Source organism: Meleagris gallopavo, chromosome 8 (genome assembly GCF_000146605.3).
Source record: "Meleagris gallopavo isolate NT-WF06-2002-E0010 breed Aviagen turkey brand Nicholas breeding stock chromosome 8, Turkey_5.1, whole genome shotgun sequence".
NCBI lineage: Eukaryota > Metazoa > Chordata > Aves > Galliformes > Phasianidae > Meleagris > Meleagris gallopavo.
In genome coordinates this window covers 24910327-24930165 of record NC_015018.2, presented here as the reverse complement: position 1 = coordinate 24930165, position 19839 = coordinate 24910327, and the positions used below count along the sequence as shown (strand labels likewise).

Sequence of the window (19839 nt, the reverse complement as noted above, 5' to 3'; positions counted from 1 at the left end):
ATTGCTGGTTGATATTTAGTAATTGCTACATAACTTTCTGATAAAAGTGATCTTTTTTCTTCTTCTAGTCTTTCCTTAAAATATTTCCTTAGTGTTCTAAAATCCTAGGGAAGGTATATGTTCTGGAACTATTGCCATGCTCTGTCTCCAGGCTCAGGAGTTTTGTGGTATGCAGAAAAATATGTCAGGTGATTGTCTTTCATCCCAAATAATGTGATCAGTGTCACTGCTATCCCAGTGATTTCTGCATCCTGGCTTGGCACCATAAATTGAAGTCACTATCAATAAAAGATTGCATAATTTTGTTGCTCCTCCTTACTTCTATACAGTCTTGACCAACAAAATATTTTATTTGTCCTTTCATGAGTTATTAAATGTTTTTATAATTCTCAAATTCTCTTTTCCTTCTCTTGCAAAGTAAAAGTACAAGATGACTGATATATTGTAAAATATTTGGGAAAGCAAGTTTTGATGCCATTGAGAACAGTAACAAAGCAAATCCTGCAGTCCTGCCAAATTTCAAATTATCAGATCAGTTCTGGTTTTACTCAGCCTAGATCACTGATTATAGGGAGATAACGTGCAAAACATTATATCACTATTGGGTCTTGTTTCCCATTAGTCTGTAAATTGCAAACATTCTGATTTAGTAGCAGTTTATATTCACTTTGTATGCCTGTAAAATTGTATTCCTGCTAGCCTCAAGGAAGATTAATTCATACCAGCCAAGAATCTGGACCTTACTGTGCTTAGTTCAATGAGATGATCTTTTGGTAATAAGCAAATTGATTATACTAATAACAGAATCAACACAAATCACAAAGGAAGCACTTAAGGCCAGGAGTTTAGTAAGATTCAGAAAGGGATTGGATATTTATATGGATAATAAGTTTATCTGGGATCAGCCTGTTTGTTAACCTCCATCACTCCAAATCTTCTGTAGAATCTGAAACCTTCTGTAGAGTCTGACAGTTTGATCCAAAGCTTATTTTCAGTGAAGTGAGCTGCTGGTAGAGATACTGAGGAGTATGACTTGAGCACCTTATATTTTCACCACTATTTCAAGGAAATACGGTGTACCACAGTGTCCTTGAACATGATACAGTCATCAAGTATAGCCAACTGATATTGGACCACTGTCTCAGGGTGTGAAGATTCACCTTTGCATCCTTTCTGTTTGAGTATTTACGTCTTTACCACTAGATCTTAGAGGAGTGAATTAAAGTTATGCTATTTTTCGTTCCTGCTTCTACTAATTAAAAGGGGACTTGGGTATTTGATAAGAGACAATGGGAAGGAGTCAGCAGCATTGGTCTAGGGAGAGACATATGAAAGAGCAGTACTGGTCAATGTTTTATCTCACATTCCAAAGTGAGATAAAACTTGATATTTCAGAGTTTAAGCCAATCTTTATCTGAAAATGATTGAGTGAGACTTTGTGGGAAACACATTTTGTCATAACTGCTCACTGTACCTGCCTTCCTCTAAAAGCTGCAGCTGTAAAGGACAGTATACTGGAATCTGTGTCCTTTCAATTGATTGACCGACACGGCAATTGTCAAATCTTATACTTCTATGAAACTGTGTCCTAAAAGTAGATCGAAACTTAAATGTTCAGCTTGCTTTCTTCAGTGAGAGTAAGAGGCATCCAGCATGTTTACAGCAATTTGTTCCTGTAAACATGAGCTGCTGATGTTTCAGGAGGAGCTCAGGGGCTCACCGTACTTTCCTGGAGCCACTCTATTTGCCACAGGACTAGGTTCAAAGTCAGTTGTATACACATATACTGACCTAAGCTCTGCAGGACAAAGACATAGAGGGCTGATTTGTGTATTTAGGAGGAAGAAGTGCAAAGTCTGGCACAACAGAGGTTAACATGCTCTCTGAGAGGTCCCTGTGGAATCTAATTTGGTTATTGAATTTATATGCTGGGCTACATTCCAGTCTGTTCCTAGCTTCTTGTTTGAGCAGGCATAAATTCCTCGAAAAGTCATTTTGATTTTTGCATCTGATGAATTACTCCTGTAGTGCTGCTATTTTTCTCTCCTTCCATCCATATCTTTCTTATACCAATGCCCATCTTTTTTTCTCAACATTACAATGTTGACAAGTACCAATGTTTAAGTTCAGACTGAAATCACTATTGAACTGCAGCAGCCCACCCTTCCATTTTAACAATGATCTGGGAGAGTAAGATTGCAGTGGGACCTTAATTTCCCTTGTTAGAGCTGTAGCATTTGGGGCTGATGAAGTTCACAGTAAACCTGTCCCAAATGAACCTTATCTGATACATTATTTATCAAGACAGTATAACAAACATCTGGCAGGGACAGAAATCTGTATGCAGAGAGGCAACAGTTACTAAGCTGCTGAGGTGCTATGCATTGCACTTGGTGAGTTCAGCTGAGAATCAGGCTTTACACTCATTGAGTATGGAGACACAGGCTGCCAATGGGCCCAAAGGACTGTGCAAGGCACACTGTGAAATGAATTACTTCAGTTTGCCAAGCTGCAAAGCAACTGTGTGCCCTTTGCTGAATATTTTGAAAAATAAAGGTCTGGGCTGAAAAGAGGCCACAAAAAAGATTCACTATTACAGTATGCCAGTGAACTACTATGAAAACCAAAGCCAGCTGAGACCACAGAAGATGAGTCCAAAACATTGACTGGTGAGCATGGATTGATGGATGTGTGGTGTTCTGTCACCCACTGCCACATGCATGGCAGCATGAGCAACACAGCTTCAAGTCTTTGAGGGAAAGAAAAGTTCCTGTACTTGAAGCAGTTCACAAGGCATCCCTTCCTTCTCTTGGCTGGGATTATTTCTCATTAGTATTCAGTCCGATTTTACACAGATTCCTGCATTTCCTTTCCAAGACGTATTCACGTACCTATTCTGTCTAAGATGAGACACATTCCTTTAAAGCATGGATTTCAAGGACTTTGTTTTCTTCAGCTGAATAGGTTTAGGGTTTTTTTCATGAGAACCTAAGAACCGAAGCTGTCTATCTCTGTCATGGAGGTATCCCAAGACCTGTCAGTGCCAGCCCTGGAAATATTATCTGCTCTTGATTTACAGCAGGGTGGAGGGACTTTATTTGGTCTTCTTCCAGTGTTTCTCCCATGTAAGGGGTCTTTCTTGTGTCATTTTAGGATATGAGACAAATTGCCAAATTTCTAGAGTTTGAAAGGAACAAGTCTGAGGATTCCTTGTTGTTTTTGTTTGTTTGTTTGTTTGTTTGTTTGTTTTTGTTAACAACAGTCTAGCACACATTTAATAGAAAACAGAAATGCCATGGGGTTTGTACAGCTCCAAATTTCTGGTGAGCAGACAAGTCAGCATACAGCTGGGAGGAAAATGAGCTATGAGGAATCTTGAGTTCTTTGGCAAAGATGCCTAGAGAAGAGTTCATCTTCAACTGGAGGCAGCTTGCCAGAAAGAGACGTTGGCCTCAAAAATGAGATAGGAAAGTATCCCCTTCTCATCTCAGGGACTGGAGATAGCTTGTAGATCCGAAACCATTCCCTGGGTTAAGAAAGGCTGCGTGTGTTTGTTGCACTGTTCCACAGACAGAAAATAGGTCCATTACCAGTCAGCATTACCCTGAGGCAGCCCGGCTCCATGACCTTTACAACACACAGTTTTCTCTGCTGAAAGGCCATTTCCCCAGCAGTTGCTGAATCATCAGCTCCAGTTTACCAGAACTGTTTTCCTTAGTAGAAAGGATCCCTTGACATCTCAAGTTCGTGTCCTGAATGGAATTTTTATTCCTCTTGTTTCTCAGTTTTTCAATAGATAATGTTGTGTCTCACATTTAAATTTTGGTAAACGGAGAGGTGGAATGTGTGTAAGCGTGGGTTTGTACTGTATGAGGCAGAACAATGCACTTCATTATGTTAAGCATGCGTGACCAAACTGTATCCTATCCAAAGACATTTTTTGGATGTAGGAAATTCCAGAGACTGACTCACAACAGCCTTTCAGATTTCTCCCAAACCATGCCTCATTCAACCCATAACTGCTTAAAGTCACATCCTATTCTAAGTTCAACCTCTATTTTGTAATGACACAGAGGAATTTATTCTCTTTATAGGCAGGTGAATAATAGTATGGGTGTGTTTTCTGCCTCTGATGTTCAGTTGCAAGATCAGGGATAACACAATATAGATAACATATGGATATGTAAAGCAGATAAATATATGGAACCCTTGTGTTGGTGGTCACTTATCAGTTTCCTAAGTTTGTCTGTCTCTGAAGTCTTTCTTCCACACATGGCTCACTCTTCATTACAAAGTTCTGGTCAGTATGTTTATAGTGGCAAAGTTCCAGTCATGGAGAAACAAGTGGTGTCACCAAAATAATTCTTTTCCTGGTAGTAAAATCTCTTCCCAAAGTGACATGAGCGCTACTAACAAAAGGGCTCATTTGCTGAGATGAGTTGCATCTGCAGAGGGAGTTATGACATCCAAACTGTACAAAGTTGAATTATCCTGTTTTGACTATGAACAAATGGGGCATCTTTCAATGTCAGTGCAATAGAATCCCAGTGGTACTTGCTATGCAGGAAAATTCAACCATGAAGTTAAAGCATAATTTAAAAAGACTCCCTTACTTGAGTGGCAATGTAACAACTCTCACTTTCAGCTCCAGCAGAATAATTTTCCCACCCCTCAGTTTAGTGACTGATGTGGAATGAGTTTCATGGTGCTAATATTTTGGTGATCTTTCAAAGCAGACATCACCCATAGATCACCTCTGGTCTTCACATGCTCTCTCTTCAAATTTCCTTATGAAAGTAAGAAGGGAACTCTACTCCCAGATTTGAGAGAATTACAGAATCATATTTTTTGTTGATCAGACTGATATGGTTTACAACTTCCATCAGCATATTATTTCAATTCTGTGAATTCTTGACTCAGATTTTTTTCCAGCCATACAAAAATTCTAATTCATTCCACCTCATTTAAGTCTCATTCTACTGATTTTGTGTGATGACTGTCACATAGGTCACGCGGGTGAACGGTGGCAAGAATGGCTGAAGCAGATCCACATCTGTGTCCAAAGTGGAGTTTGTGCCTTGATCTAGGCTTAGACCAAATCCTGTCGGCAAATTACTAGGAGGAATCTGATCTTTTTTGGGTAAGACATCCAGCTGGGATGCCTGTTCTGCTACTGAGTGCTAAGAGGTAGTTTCTTCCCCTTTGTGGAAAAACAAAATTCAGGTAAACCTTAGATTGTGGTCTCTGTGGCTGCCAAAGAGACAACTCTTACCAACCCAGTGAGACTGCCAGCATGCTGGAGTGCCTGGGAACAGAGCCAAGCTCTTCTGAGTCACAGCCCAAAACATGCTCCTTGCTGATAGTAACACCCATAAAAATCACAAGACATCAAATGAAGTGTTTTGTACAGAAAACAAGTTAAATCCATTTAGCCAATGAAGAGCTGTTAGAATGTTCACACCAAAACTAATTTGGGATATTATTTCTATATTAAAACCTTATTTAGTATCATAGCTGTGTAACATTAATACTGTTTTTTTTGGTGTAGTTAGTAATGCTGGGACTTGAGGTTATTCATACCTACAGTACGTTGAGGTAATGGACTACATTAAATTCCAACACACTGGAGATTTATTGTGTTAAAATGAACACTGCATACAGTGCAGTAACTCACAGAGATAACAGGAAACATGCTACTGGTACAACAATTTGCATTTCCCAGTTTGGGATTGTAACATCAGTTACAATCAGTTACAATAGTGTGTGGCTTAATCAGGAGGTTTACTGTATGACTCCACTGAAGGTCATTTTTGCTTAGGATAGGTATTGCTTGGAATGCAGAAAAGCAGATCTAAGCCGGTAGTGTTTGACTCTAAATAAGTGTAAACAATGCAACTGTTTTCACAGTAAATATTTGCTTGAGTATAAAAAATTGTACTTTGTTTTAATATGGTCCTGCCCATTTGTGTTTTCTTTCTAGTAAATGACTATGGAATGAGAACATGCATAGAATCAATTAATTTTAAACAAATATCAAATAATGTACATCTGTTAACTCCCTAATTTTTTTTTTTAATACAAGAAACTGAAACCTAAGAGAAATTTTCTTGGCTTGAGGGAAGATTTCCATGCAGTTTGTTACGAAGCTTACAAAACTACTCTGTGTGTGTCAAACGATGCAATTTAATTTATTAACATTAAGAAATCAAAGTAAATATTTCTTCTGTTAGTCACAGTCTGCATAGAGAAAACCTACCTCTCTCTGTGTGAGGGAATTATTTTCTTCTGGAGACTTAATTTAGGAAAAACAAAATAAAGAAATATAGTCAGGCCTTTCTGGGAGCCAGGAAAATGTCTACAACTTCAAGAAAAATATCAGATGAATTTTGTTTTTTGTTTCACTTCCAGAAACAAGACTCACCAACAGTTTCTGTACCATCGTCACCACAGTTTGTATCCACAGCATCAATCAAAAGTTGCCCTTTATTTCTCTGTTGCTAATGTCTATGGAGAGGCTCTCATGGACTTCAAAGGAATTACAAGTTGTGCCTTCTGAAAGTGGTAAGTGTATAGATCTGTGGAGGAACTATGCTGCATTGTAATTATTTACTTTGATTTGTGTATATATATATATATTTGTTATGCTGGAAGGTCACTGCAAGCCCAGTGCGACTCCCACCTGTAAAGAACCTTCCAGCAAAAAGCACTCAGAGCACCAGCTGGTTGAAAAGACCTCATCTTCCATCTCCCTGCCTGTCTCTGCTAATGTGAACACTGAAATATTCAGTAACAGACTTTAAGTAAAATTGAAAAAGAGGAGGAAAAAATACACTACCAACAGGCAAAACACTGGTGACGTTTTTAATATTGAAAGATAAGACAACAGTAGGGCAAAACTGAAATCCGTTTTGCATGTCAAAGAATTGGTTGCATTTAATTTGCTTGGGATTTTACTGGCTTTCCGTTTCTTACAGAAGAAATTCAAGGTTATGAAAATCATTGCTATTATGAAATGTTCTTAAGGACTTGAGACAAAAGAGAATAAAGCAGAGAAAGGCTTTCCAACTTAGTTTTGACTACTGAAGTCTTTCGTGAATAATTTTTCTACTCAATTTGTCTTTGAATTAATATTTAGGAAATCAGGATGGGACACTGTAATAACAAACAAACAAACAAAACATTACCACAGCTTTTTTTTAATTTTTTTTTTTAAAGAAATTCTTAGATCACATTTATTCTAAACTAGCTGAATTTGTATAAATGGTTCCCAAAGGACATAGCAGGACTTAAATGTCTGAAGTCTTGAGCTAAATTTGACTTTGCTTCTTGGTTGATTATTTCATAATAAACTTCTTTTTCCTTTAAACAACCTGATTTTAGTCAAATCTGTACAAGAACAGCTTCATTTGGCCTCTTGATATGAAAATCAGTAACAGGGGAACTTCAAAAGCTTCTGAAAGGCCATGATAAGCCTCTGAATTATGAGAAGTTTATTAAGGGATTTCAACAGGGTTCTCTGGTAGCATCCACAGATTGGAGGGACAGAAATAATCGAGCTCCAGGGACGGTGAGACATGGCAGGATCCAGGCACAGGGCTTGCTTCCCCCACAGTGTTACCATTTTGGCTTTTGGCTCTGCAGTTATTTATCCACTATAGATCTGTGTGTGCCCTGGAGAGCCTCTGAATACAGCCACACAGGTCCTGCCAAGCAACCTGTTCCCTCATTTTAGGAGGAAAACCATCAGCAGTTTTCAGCAACTCTGCTCCTTTTCTTGTGTGCCATTCCATGCTGATTTCCGTGAGTGGCTTTGTTCAAAAAGTCTCTCAGATGGTTACATTATATCTTTTTAGAGGCAAAGAAACAAATTTTTTTGTTTTTTTTCAAACTAAATGACTGCTAGGGTCTGTTTCCCCTTCATCACCATTATTTTTTTCAATTTGTGGAAAATTAAAAGAAAATAAAACAATCAACCTCCCTCCCTGCCCAAGATACAAATAAACAAATGCCCAAATCCAAATAGTTTGGGTGTGGAGGAACATATTTTTGTCTGATTTATTTTCACTGGTAATCTGAAATGGCATTGTTCTCTCAGATTTAATCTTGATAATATGCAGTGCTGTGCAAAACAAAAGAGATCAAATCTTTGTTCAGATCGTGTTGAAAAGCATATGCTTCCTTTCACATTTGATTCATAGGACTGCCTGTCATTAAATGCAAGCCTGTCTGGGTAAGGCAAGTCAGTGCAGCTTGAAGGTGAATCGTGCCATTATTACCCATAGAGGATGTTTTCCTCCTCGGTGTCCACGACATCTGTTGCTCCATGGAAAGAGAAAGGTTAATCTTAGCACCCAGAAGTGAGAGCATCCTCAGGCTGCTCCAGATTTCGATGACTAGCCCTGTACAGCACCCTGGCAGATGGAAGGAATAAAAATGACAGCTTTAAACTAGTTTAGCTTTTATAAATCATGCTTAGTCAGTGTGTATTTCAGCAGAAAATCACAAAGTTTTTATTTTCAAATAAGATAGGAGTGCAAAATTTACACTGGTGTAACTCCAGAAACATTAATCAAGGAACAGATTCATCTTCTGACTCTTTCTGTATGCCTAATCCAGCAAGAAAATGACTACAGCTAGGTTTGATGTCTTGTAAACATCTGCCTGTTCATTTAAATTCTACCTGCACAACAAGACACGGAAATTTATTTAATTTTATTTTTAATTTAAAAAGTTGTTTTATTAAAGTAAGAAGCAGAAATAACCAATTTCAGGAAACTGATAAATGTGGAACACCAATAAACTGCAAAGTGCCATAAATCTTTCCCCGAAGAAATTCACCTGTCTCAGTTCTGCTGAATGCATACTAGCTTCAATACTGAATGTAACTACTGACTGAGAAAGTTACTTCACTGGTTCTGCCATAAATTAGAACAAAATGTAGCCCACTAACAAAAATGGAGAAATATAGAAATTTATTTTATGATGCAAGGGAAGTCATTTGAAAAATATAGTTTCATCATAGAGATTTTTTTTATTATACAAAGGTCAGAAATGCAACTACTGAAGCCTTCAAAGTAATAGAATAATCACACTGTCTATTTGAGAACAGTACCTATGATTAGGAAACTTCTTGAAAAATTAATAATGTGTGAGTGAAGGTGGTAGAGATTTCCTGGTTTCACTGAAGAGCTGAGTGATTAATGAAACTAAATTAATCTTTTGTTAACTAGTATATGTCATAAAATGGATCAGCCCAGATTAACTCAGCCCATTTTGGGCATTGGCAAGGTACAGAGATGCTAGCTGGAGAGCAGGTATTCAGAAGAAATAATTAATCTCTGCTCAAATCAGTGGAAGTTTTGTCTCATTAAGGGCAGGCAGGACATTTTAATGTTAAGTGAGTAAAGAAGACACACACATCTGACAAGCTCCAGAGGTGGAATTATTTGCAGAAAAGAGCTAGAAAGTGGTTTTGAATAATGAATGCATTGAAGAAACTAATGATCCTTAATGGAACTAAGATTTCATCCATGGCATTCACGGGCAGATTAGTGACATCAATATGTGGAGATCAATTGATGTTCTTCTGAATTTATTAGACGCTGTGTTCTTCACGTCTTTTCCTCAAGGAAAGAGGTTAAAAAAAACAACAATTAAGGATTTTAGTTAAACAAACAAACAAGCCCAAAAGCCTGTGTAATTCTCACTTAAGTAGTTTGATTTTATTGGGATTTGACCAAAGTGGATCATAATTAAAGTGGTAAAAGAAAATCAATTTAAATAAAGAAAACTGAGGAGATAACAAGATGCAGCTTGGTTTTAGGCTGTCGATTGGAAATAACAGTGAAAGATTAATATTACATGGTGCTGTGTGTCATTAAGCAGAATAGAGCCAGCACGTATCTTTTGATGTTCCCATGTAATTTTTTAAATCCTTTTTTTCTTCTTTATTTTTTTCCTCCAGCATCTTCGGTAATCACCTTTTCCTTCAGCCTGAAGACACAGTGAATGCTTTCTGGTTTCTTTCCTTCTTCATGTCCCAAATCCGGTGTGAGGAAACAGAAAGTTTACCCCAAGGTAAGCTAAGGCTTGGGGAATCATTCAGTGGATGGACACACTCTAGTATTTTGGTAGAGTTGCATGTGGGATCCCCCATGCACTCCTGTCATGTCACCATTTGAACAAAAAAACTATTTTTTAATATCAGGACTATTGCAGAAAGCAAAATTATTTTATTCTGTTCTTCAGAATATAAAACATGGACTTCAAGAATAAAGTGACTCAGTCCTGAGCTAGAAGCTGGTTGGTGACTAAATACCAGTGCTCATGGCCCTGTTACACATGTGCAAGCAAACAGAAAGTAGAAGCAACCTTTACACTTAGCCATGCAGATACACAGTGCTTGAAAAGAAAGACCATTGAGCTAGAGGAAAATCATTAGTTGAACCATGTGAAGGGAAGGGAATAGAAAGAAGAATGTAAGAGAGAACTGAGAGCTTTTTTTTTAATTTTAAGAATCGACAAATCAAGAAAAACAATGACTTTGGCTAAAAGCTGATTCTAGCTTAATGTGCAAGGGAGGTAGTTAATTTTTTTCAAAGCAATTTATAGTTAACAGTGAAAAAGGTAAACAGATGGCAATCAATAACCTTGGGAAATTGTGATGTGCAGAAAAAAACAGGAGGCTACAAATAGAGAAAAATCCATGCTTGTAAGTCATACAGACTTCTTCCCTTGCAGTTATTAGGAGCTAAAGTACCTGCAAAACATATTCCTCTCAATGGTAGAGAGATAATAAAATACTTTTTGGTGCAAAGATAGCAGAAAGTTTTCAGAGAACACTTTTGTCCTGTAGCTGAAAAGATGCAGGTGATAAACTTAAAAAGAAGAAGAATTTTTCAACTCATGAATAAAATGAGGATGTTGGGCAATTTCTCCTGGAGAATATTTTGCATCAAGTAATAAAGTCAAAGAGTTTAACCTCCTCAAAAATGGAAAGAGAACAGAGGAACAGATGTCTGTCCACCTAATCTTAGAGTGCAATTAACTTTAGCTGTCTAGGAAACCTGCAGGAGGCAAAGATAGTGCTAATATTGGACTGGTACTCCAAAAAAGACAAATATGATGAACTACTAGGTGATGGTATGTGAAAGTGCAGCTACAGTTATTAGTCTGCTTAGCTCATCTCCCATGGCTTCCAGGTACACTTCTGGAAAGGATAGACTAAGTTTTCAGGCCATAAGCACTGAAAAGACAGCAATATATTTGCCCTCAATTGGAGAAGATATTTGCTAAATTTTAGGGAGATAATAGGGAGCAATTATGTAGGGAAAGATTCTGTGCGTGTGTGTGCAAATGGAAATTTGTTGTGCGCTTTATAAAGTGTACTCACAAAGAGAAAAATAATGGAAGATATTGAGAACCTCTTTTGCCTGAGGAGAGAGGTACCACAAGAAGGGAAGGCAGAAACTGAATTAGGACTCAAATAAGCTTTTCAGCAAACATGGTAATGGTGATTAACCGCCGGAACAAATACAAGGAAAGGGATAGAGACGGAGTGTCTTTAGGTTTTACAGTAGAGGCTGAAAGCTTTTCTAGGAGACAAGCTTTAATCTAAGACAAAGAGCACTTTAGTCAGATACAAGTTATTGGACTTTGGGCTGGGTAACTGAGGAAGGTTTAGTGGCCTGAGATATTTCAATAAGGAAACAGAGATCTCTTTTGAGCTCACTCTTGTGAATATGTATGATTCCACATGACTCCTTTTGCAGAGCTTTGCCTACTTACTGCTATACAGAAGCTGATAACACACATCTGATTCCACATTTGTTTCCAATAAGGGCTACTCTGTGGAAAACTTCATAAAATAAAACCTATCTGGAGAGCTGTCTGTTTGTCCCAGGAGCTCACAGCTCTCCACTCTATGTCTAAATCCTGGCTTAAGCCAATCTTTTTGCCACCAGCTCTTGTCAGGCTGTCCTCCCACTGGTTAAAAGTCCTTTATTATCTAGAAATACTCTCAGTGCTTCTCTGCAAGTATTTTGTCACTTTTTACACTTCTCTTGACAAATTAGGTGCATATTAATGGGAATTCAAGTTACGAAACAGGACATCTCATTAGGAGCAGGCTTTATTTTTTTATTTATTTATTTTTTAATAGAGAAAAAAAAGTGATTTTGGTGGATGCATACCAGGATTGTAGGTAAGGTGAAGGATGCAGATTTATTTGTGCATTAGAAGCTTTGCATTGTGGGAAATTTCGTCATTTTTTAGCAAAAAGCAAAAGTAGGATTTTGAAGCAGATAATTCCATCCCCTCATAAGTATGCAAAAGAAGTCCCATTTAAATGAATGGAACACCACTGGGGTAGCATATATCACTGCTTTATATTCCAATCTAAAATACTGTTCTCAATTTTCCATTGCTTGGTGTCTTGTCATTTATAGCAATGCAAACAGAATGCAGTGTAGGTATAAAACACCATTAGGTCAGATTTTTCTAGTCATTTATATTAGCTGTAGCATCTGGTAACCTATTTATATTAGCTTTACATAGCATAAATGAGTGTATTTATACAAAATAAAGTGCAGACGTGTTCCCATTATGCTTTTATTCCCTCTTTTAAAAAAATCCTGCTTTCTTTGCAATATAATCTAGGTATACAGAATTTCCCCTTTCTAATGCTTTTCTGTAGATATTACTATGAACATTCTCTATTCTCCATTGGTTTATGTTAAACTGCTTTACTGTGCATTCCACACTGAATACTGCTAATATTCAGAAAGAGCTTATCTTCTTCCTGTTAATATCAAATCACCTGTAATGGGTCCAGAAGAGCCATATCCTAGTCCCGTTTTTGGAACTAACTTCTTTGCAACCTCGGATATTTAGTGTATTTACAGGTATAATGCTTCTAAATTTCAGCTGCTTAGTAGAGATTTAAAAGATAATGAAGCAAGAAACTTGTGTGCAATGTGTTATCAAGAAATTCCCTCACTCTTATGGTCCACACATCAGCTAGCTATAAGCTTGATCAGTTCCTTAAGAATGATGAATAGTGTAAAAATTTGCCATATTCCTTTCTGCCAGCTGCTCGGAAAAGCCTGTTAAAACTCCATAAAACAAGTAAACCAAGTTCAGTTACGCTCTGCACTTTTCCAGTACTGCTGCTAGCACAAAAATTGATTGATTGCTCTTTGTGCTAGTCTAAATCTTGCCTGTTCACCTGCAAAGTACTGCTCCCTAGTACTTTTTTTGTTGTCCTCAGCAACATCCTGGTGAATGTTTTTCTAGTACAGGGATTTCTCTGTAATTCTAGCACTTGATTGCTTCTTTTCTCCTCTGCTTGCTAATCTCATTAAAAGATTCATGCCATGCCTCAGCATTGTGTCCCTCAGCTACTGCCCAGAGTTCTGCTCTTCCTCTGTCCCCCCCGGAGAAAACTTAAATATGTCACCTCCTTCATAAGCCAGGGCTGTGCATGCAGAATGAGAGGAGTTCAACAATGCCTTCAATATTTACTGTGCGCTCTGCTGGCTGCGTCAGTATATGATGCCCTGCTTTGAGGCTGGTAGGGTATTAAAGTAACAGCATACCTGGATGACTTCAAGTGTACAGCAGTGCTGGAAAATTGCTTTGCATCTACAGCATTCATGGTAGTAATGATGGAGAGTGCACGTGAGTAGTATGAAGTGAGAGTGCAGCCTAATCTTGCTATAGTGTATGGATGTCTTGCTATAGTTGACAGTAGAAAAATGAAGTTGAGATCATCTTGTAGCAGGACAGAAGGTCAAGTATGCATTTGGCTTTGCAAGAAGAAAGGTTTGTAATCATGTAGACAATCTGGAGGAGAAACTATTTTTTGTAAACACCGAGTATAGAATAATTGAACATACAAATGGAAAGTTTAGAGTTAATGTGAACTGTGAATGCATAGGTGAAGCCTGCCACTGCTGTGCTGACACTGAGGAGATAAAACTGTTACATTGCTACCAAAAATGAGTGAAATTTCAGGAAATCTAGACCAAAAGTAAAAGAGAGATTATGGCACATGTGGGTGCTAGCTGCCTGTCAAAATGAGAAAGCCAAAGTGAAGGAGAACAGACTAACTTCCCCTGTGTAAGAGGAATGGGATATGGTGGAAGAAGAAAGAAAAATTGCAGAGTTGAGTCTAGTATGTTGACTATAGTCATTAAGCATAGTAAAGAGAGAAGAGAGGAAGAATAAGGGTAAGAAACACAATGTAGCAGAACATAAAGCAAAATATAATGTGGGTGTCCTTTTAGTCTGTACATAGCTGAGAGGGTATCTGGATTTAAGCTGTTGATAGTGAATAGATGCAGGCAAACATCTGAGTTTTATTTAAAGAAGCTATAGGTTTGGTGACAGAAAGGATTTTCTGAAGAGTGCATGAGGGCTGTAGCAGTTGTGGAGATGTACAGGAGAGTCAACTTCAAAATATAAAAGGTAATAAACAGCCTTTGGGAAAGAGAAACAGTGCCAGGATTACAAAGAAACACAGAGCTTCTCCAAGCAGACAGTGAACATATGGTGAGGACGTAAACAAGCTATTGAGGAAGATTAACCATCATGAGTAGGTATTGCTTCCAAGAGATATGCTGCATTCCCTGGAGTAGAAAAACCCCAAGGCATTTTTTTTTTTGTGTCTGGGAAAATGTCTTGCAAGTGCCTGACTGTACAAATAGTGATCCAGCAAAACACCTCACTCTTTCCAATGGAAGAACTCCCAGTGTAGGGAGACCCTACTCCCTGTTGTGGTCCATGAGGAACTGTTCCAGCACAGCTGCTTTTGGTGGAATTGTCCTCACCTGCAACCAGAACCACACTCATTTCTCTTTGCGGAGCTTCCTCCTCAGGTTTCTGGTTATAGTGGTTTCTTTCTGATAGGCTGCTTGTCACTTCCCAAGTGGTTAACAAGCTGCAAGTGGTGGATAAGAGTCCTTATTGAGGGGGAATGCTAATGACTCCCTGAGAGAAGCACATCTGCTGTGCAAGAGGTGCTTTTGGGTTAGGTGCAGGATTGACAGCTGACCTTAGGTAGAGAGTGACAAACTCCTAAGGGGGTACTAGGCCAAGCTGTAGGATATCCCTCAGATGCTGTGAATAGAAGTTAAACAGATTCCTTGTCTTAAAAACAATATTGACAGTAATTACTGTTATTCACTGTCCTCACAAAATGATGCCTGCTCACACCTGTAACTACCAGGATTGTCCCCACTGTGGAATTGTCTGTGTACAGTTACTCTTTCCATTAAAGGTGTGTTATGGGATTGTTTCATTTCTCCTCAGTGTTTGAATGAGCCTGAACAATGATGAAATGCCTCCCAGGGGAATTGGCAGCTTTCTGAAGATTGAAGGTAAGTTGCTGAAACTTTGTGTTTTAATAGAAAATAGAAATCTGTTATGTAAGATTATGTTAGCTGTGATGGTATATGGACTATATTGGCTACTTCAATATATTTATTCATCAATTGGAAAAAGTAAAATTTCAACAGCAGAGTTCAAGCAAACATCCCTTTGTTTTTACTTCTCGTACAAAAAAATGCAAAAAGCCTAAAATCATAACTTATTTTAATTGTATAGAAACAGCCTGATTGTATTTCCCTACTTTTACTTGTTTTCCCTAGAATTCTGAATTTTTCAAGAAGTTACATGCAGCAATGACTAGGGATCTGCTGAAGCTGTTAAGCAGAGGCTTGAGTTTTGTCAAGTACAATCAATACCTTAAGTCTCCTCCTCAATTTCTGCTTAAAGTGGGAAAGTTCAAGGCTTAAGGTCAAAAGTACTCCTGCTTTGACGTGATTTTACTTTTCCTATGAGTTCGTTGTCTTTGGAAATGAAAATGAGAAAATCCATGTAAGTTCTTTAAGACTCCCATGATGTACTCCTTGATGTCATCCTTGAGGTAGCAGCTTGGTGGGCAGTGCCTCTGGGGGTTTGCAATGTGCTTTGTTGGTGCTGCACAGTTGTTCAGTTTTCTGAGGTCAGTTGTATGGGATACTCTCATCCCAGATAGCCAGTGAGACTCAGTTAATGTTTAATTAAACAATGGTATGTCAGTCCTTTTGTCAGGAAGTTTTTGTCTTCATCCAAAGTTGAGTTTAACGTACTGTGTTAAGTAATGGTAAAGAGAATATGTATCACATATTATTATATAGAGGTTATAATAGTATATAGTTACATATATAATACAGGTAAAATAACAGTTACGATAATATGTAATGACAATATTCTCTGCATTCTGATCCTCAAAAATAGAGTGTTCGGAATGGGGATGGCCCTTCATCTCTCATTGTATACTTCCTGAAGGTAAAAGAGGATTTCAGTTTTATCTGGATACTGTGAGGTGTATAGCATAGAGAAGAAATCAGAGATTGATATCTGAACAAAGACTTCATAAAAGTGAAAAAAGCAGGGCAATTATCTAGGAGAAATATGTCATGTATCCATGCCAAAAGAGGGATGTATGCATACTGTAAAAGACCCATCTAATCACAGTCTCAACTCCAGTGGATGCTAAAATTACTTTGAATATGTATCAGATGGATGAAGGAGTAGATCACTGGTGCTTGTGATGAGAGATCAGTGTTGCAGAAAGCCTCTGCCTAGATCAAAATGACATTTTATTTGTGCTTTCGTTCTGAAGGTTTCCTCAGTAAGTTTTTAACTAAAAACAGCAAAGCAAACCTTCCCAGCTACCTCTTGCCATGGACTTGCCCATGTGCCTGTGGACATAGTAGTATTACTTGCTACACAGCATTGTACTGAGTGTGGGCTGGGTAATTTCTGCAAGTGTTTAATGGATACGGAGTCTGTCTGAACAGGGAAAGATTGCATTGCTTCTCTCAGGAACTTGAACATCAAGTTAGTGCCTAATGACACCTAGAAAATTTGATTCTCTGTAGCGGTCAGTCTCCTGGAAATTGATGAAGATCTAAACCGACATTTGTCTTAGATCACTCTACATTCTCTGTGATAGGTGATAAGGTTTAAAATAATTATCAACTAATACAAGACAGTTCTCAGTATCACAAGATGATGTCTATTCAATAAAATCATAGACAATTTTCACTTCTAGATGTTTTCCATATGTAACTGACATCAAATTGTAAGCATGTTCGTATTTTCCATCTCTATTTCTTTCTAAGTTCAGATGATCAGATAGTCTATGCTGTAAAGTTTAAGGTTGGATCTGAAACTCTTTGGAACTGATATTTCTGCTTCCAGCCTTAATCAGCACCCTCAGAGATTAAAACTGGGGTTTGTATCTGCATCTTTCAGGAGGCTGTTCCAGTTCTGGCCTCTCTGCTGTGAGCATCTTTAAAAGATACATCAAACAGCACAACATGAGTTCAAACAACTTTGCTTGTAACTGCAATGAATCTGAAATGTACTGATGAAAGATTTATTAATGTCGTGCAAGGCAGAGTGTCCTCACATTAGCAGAGACAGTTTGAATCAGTGAGTGAGCAGGTCATCAAAGAGAATTCAGCATGGAAATTGGAACAACATTCTTAACCTAATTGCAACGGAGGTTAAATCATCATCTGTATGGCCTTAGGTAATGACAACTATACAAATAAAATAGTAATAATCCAGGACACACCTCCCTTTCTGTTGCTGAAGTGAATTAGAATGTGTGGCTCAGGCTGAGATATACATCAGTACCTCCCATGGATTTTCAACTATATTACCACAGTGGAATTCAGCCAAGATGTGTTGACAAAACAATTTTCCCTGAGGAGAGACAAGCTTTGTTGTTTGTGCATATGGAGATGTTGGTACAGGAACAATGAAAATTATGACTCAGAGGTTGGGTTGTGATACATCTTACAGTGTGCATAAACACACAAGCGAAGCTAGAGATTTTACTAAACCTTATTCATATCGTCCTTTCTGAAATTAGTAAATACTTTATTCTGGGGCATCATTACTGAAAAAAATTAAAGCCGTGCACAGAATACCCCACTGTTTATAGAGTTTTGACTCATTACTACAGAATTTTTGAATGATTATACTGGCCCAACCAGTCTATGAAAGCTGCAGTTTTGGTAAGCTTGTTTGAAGTGACTAACCCACATACAGTGACTCAGCCTCTCTCCCTGAACACTATTGGCTTTCCTGACTCTGTTCACTAAATACAAATCACTTTGGTGGCCTGTCATTTGACATTTTTCTGTCTGATACCGCCTCTGCAGCTTTACTGTTACAAAGAATATGACTTTTCATTTTCTCACAAGTTCTTGTTTTCTCCTTTGTTCTCTTGTTTTTTGTTCCTCCTTTTTTGGACAAGAACTCTTTATGATCATTATCCATTGTTTGACTTATCAATGAGCTGGGAGTAAAGTCATTTTATTGAACTTCTGATAGAATTTAGAACAAAATGTATCCCCAAATTCTTCTTTGTCACAATAGCCAAACATATGGTATTAGGCTGGTGGACTATTTTACTGTTTTTGAAGCTGATCTAATGTGTGCTTTCTTTACCTTTTCTACACCTAACTCTGAGAAGCCAATCTTCAGACACATCTGTCATCTAATATCAGCTGTCAAAAATACTTCCTTCATTTTCACAGCAGAGGCTTTGGGGTCTGAATGTAATCCTTACCTGATGTTGTCTCTGTAACTAGGGTGCCACCAGGCTATAAATGAAAGCAGATCACATGCTGACATTCAGCCCTCTCTGAAAGTCAGATTGGCACGTTACCACAGCAGGTGTTCTAGCTTTGGAGTCCAAGTGATCTAAGAAACACAAGAATGAAAATTAAAATTTCGTGTAAGAAATTAAGAATAACAAAAAGAAGCAGCAGGAAGAATTTTTCAGGGTGTTGTCTGGTTAACCCCAATTTAATAAAACGGAGAAATTTCCTCAGATATTACTTTTACATGTTAAAAAATGTTTGCAAAAATTCTCTTTGAAGAATGTTTACTCAAAAAAGGTTGCAAGAGACACACTGACCAAAGTTAATCTCCCACCCTGCTGTTCAACTTATGTTCTATTTATGATGAAAGAAGCACACAGCAAATAGATTGCTTCTTCCTCTGGACAGTGATAAATAAATTCATCACTAATGTCAGAAAGAGCAGGACGGTCAGCTCAGAGATCCTCCACTCAGATACCGTAGATGGGCTATTACTAGGCTATAGCCAACATAGTTGAGACAGTTATAAAGAATTTGCAGGTCCCTTGTTTAATTCCTTATTTTGCCCTAAAGCCTTGTCCTTGCATTTTTCCAAATTTGCAGCTGGGTTGACTTGATGGAGTTGATAGAATTACTTGTGTGTAGGTGTGCTTGTCCATGAATAAAATGAGGGAAAGATAAAGTGGTAAGAGAGGCTGCTTGGAAGTGTATAACAAGATAAAGTATGACTGTACATACAGGGGGGTGCCTGTCGACTCCAGTGAGGAAGAAAAGGCCCGACGGCTACGCCTATTACACAAGTTGAGTTTGGTGATCTTAGCTTTCTTGCTTGGATTTCCCTAATGTGGGATTTTATTATGATTATGAATGGCTATCACTAATACCATGTGGACTTGGACAGTAACTACACTTGCTGTAAATCTTACCCAGTGATGCTCACTTTTAGGGTCACTTTGTCCTCCATTTCATTAATTTTCATGAGCTAGTTTGCCTGCTGTAACATGTCTGCATCTCGGATGGTGAACTTCTCTGGGATGGCTGTATTGTTATTGTCTTCTTCAGTAGACTTTTCCAAAAGCCATGGGGATTAACACTGTTCCCTTTCAAGTTAATAGTTAAACATGCCCAGTAGCTGATGTCTTTCTCCCTTCATAACTGAAATACTTAGAAAATTCTG

General features: G+C 38.0%; 1 long non-coding RNA gene across 1 annotated transcript; it reads left to right on the top strand.

The window, feature by feature from the left end:
• The first annotated feature begins 6412 nt into the window (after positions 1-6412).
• On the top strand, positions 6413-15377 carry LOC116216911. Its single transcript, XR_004160581.1, has 3 exons — positions 6413-6561; positions 9965-10077; positions 15310-15377. It is a non-coding gene; the product is annotated as an uncharacterized LOC116216911 (long non-coding RNA).
• Positions 15378-19839: the final 4462 nt, after the last annotated feature.